The sequence below is a fragment of the Triticum aestivum genome, chromosome 7A (genome assembly GCF_018294505.1).
Source record: "Triticum aestivum cultivar Chinese Spring chromosome 7A, IWGSC CS RefSeq v2.1, whole genome shotgun sequence".
NCBI lineage: Eukaryota > Viridiplantae > Streptophyta > Magnoliopsida > Poales > Poaceae > Triticum > Triticum aestivum.
In genome coordinates, this window is record NC_057812.1 from 562,966,314 (window position 1) to 562,969,053 (window position 2,740).

A 2,740-nucleotide genomic window follows, 5' to 3' on the forward strand; every position below is an offset into this window, starting at 1 on the left:
CATGATATTCTTACATACAGGAGAATATGATGTCCTCCTTCATCTTAGATGCTACGGTGATACGAGCTTCGAGGTCGTTGGATATGGGATCAAAGGGCATCTAAGTAGTTTTTGTACAAATTGTGTGCAATTCTCAAACTCATCAAGGTTTCCTGCAGAAATATTAAGACACATCATGTGAGCTGCTATATCTCAGATCTACAAGCTCCAAGCAACTCGTATCGGCATATAGCATCTAAGGTATGGGGGCACATGATATTCTCCCGGGGAGGAGGGGTGGGGGTGCACAACCAATCGGTGGCTGGGAGGGTGGGGACAAATATAATCTAAACAACCCTAAACAGAGCTCCACAATTTTATCTAAGGTCGAGGGGTTGACCCCCGACAATCATAGCTCCGCCTAAACAGAACATTTGCATGTACTGTAGTAATAGACTTAATATTCATGTTTCAGTTTCATGTTCATTTTAAATATTGAACTGAGGACCATGGATGTCTTACATTTTACTCCCTTCGTTCCCAAATATTAGTCTTTTTAGAGGCTTCAAATGGACTGGCACATACGGATGTATATAGACATATTTTAGAGTCTAGATTCACTCATTTTGCTCCGTATGTAGTCACTTGTTGAACTCTCTAAAAGACTAATATTTAGGAATAGAAGGAGTATTTTTGAATTCGTGTCATACATGCATGGTTTGGAAAAATAGATGCACTATACTTATTGGATTGTTGTTGTGTTCGTGCGTGTGTGTCTCTTGTGTGTGTGTGTGTGTGGTCATATGCTTGATACATACAAAGTTTTCTCACCTCCATGTTGTTCATCTTTTAAATTTGAATTTGCATTGGAAAACTTACTAGGGATACCATGAAATGTGAAATCCACGTTGAGATCACTATATCACAAACTCACTCTAATTCAACAACTCGTCATAAATCAATTACCACGTTGAGATTAGTATTTGCAAGGAAAATACGGGTATTGTAATACACATAGATTCGTTCGGCAATTTAAAAGGTTCCTTTCGTATTCTCGAATGGTAGGACCCAACGGCGTACCAGCCAGACCTTGGCTCGTGTTGATCCTAAAAAAAGCGGGCTCGTGTCCTTCGGTGGCGTGCGTGGTACGCACATTAGGCAACCCCATTACCCCAACCAGTCGAGCCTCAGCGTTTCAAGTCGAAATATCTGGCGGCCAGAATTCCAGCCCTAGGAAATTCCCCTCATGTCCCCGGTCCATAATGACTACCGATGAACAACGGAGGGATGCTTTAGTAACTAGACAACGTTACCTACCGTGCCGAGCACGGTTCAATTCCCTCGGTCGCCGCTCGTCAAGGTCACCCGTCAACTGCATTGCCTAGTACTACTACTACTACTACTACACCAGGATGAGCACAGAATTGAGCCCGTTTGTTCGTGCCTAGTACTTGAGTTAATATATCAGGCAATGCACTGGTACGGAGGGATTATCCTTTTACTCTGCATATATAACTTGTCTGAAGTCTAACTAAGCAAAATGTTTGACCAAATCCTTTCTTAAGAAATACAACAGGACAGATGTACGGCTTGAAAATTTATTGCATGATGCAGGTTATGATATTGTTTCGAATCCTGGATCTTAAATTTCTGAAAATCCAAAAGTGAGCATAAATTCTTGAAACTAAGCATGGTCACGTGATATGGCACAAATATTACTTCGTAAGTTTTTTCTTCAATTTGAGACAAGCTGCTTATGACAAGTTGCACAAATGAAGAGCCAAGGTATTTTGGAAGAAAGACCTGTCACGTTAAGGCGAACGCTTTCACTATTGAAACCGTGGGCGTTTACGTGCCGCCACGAGTCCCCGCTTCTCATCGGCAATCGGCAGGTGCCGTCCGAGCAAGCGTGTGAGTCGACGGGAGGCGTGCGAGCAGACCGCTGCGCCGGCTGTCAGGGAGGCGTGCGAGCAGACCGCTGTGCAGGCTCACCGGGAGGCGAGCCCTTTGACCAGGCTCCGCCGCCCACCGTCGTCCCAACTGCTCCCACTTTTAATGTCGCCGGCGCCGCAGTTTAAAATCAACCCCGCACTACCCGGTACTCCCTCCTTTCCGGTTTATAGGGCTTATCTCAAAATATTAGTTTTTCCATTTTATAAGGCTCAATTTTGTTGTTTCCCATCACATGTTCAGATTCCAAGGTAAATTAAATCATTGCATGCAAGTATTAAGAGAAAATTGACCAATGCATGTAATTTATGCATGCATGCATTGCAATTAATGCATTGGTAAACATATTTTTTGAGAAAAACAAGAGCATTAATTGGGTGCTTTTGCAAACTACAAAAAGTATTCCACCACTCACCATCTACCTTGGTTGGTGAGATTTTTGAATTGAGCCTTATAAACCGGAAAGGAGGGAGTATCGCTACAATCCTCTCTCTTCCTCTCCGATTCTCCTGTCGTCTACCTCCAACTAGCCTGACCTAAACGTACGCCATGCCGCATCACGATGGTCTGCCCTTAGTGTTCCAGTTTCCTGAGGAAGACACCCAGCCGGAGTCTCAAGAACATAAGGCGCTTTGGGACGAGCTTGAACTGGCCTTGCGGGAAGACGCCGCGCCTGTCCCCGCTCCCGTTCCGGCTCCCGTCGCCCCGACTGCGCCAGCGCCCATCCCCGTGGCATTGATGGGCTGGGAGCCGCACATTGTCGCCGAGCTTGATCCCACGGGGTTCCACGAGGTGCCCGCCGACTTTCACG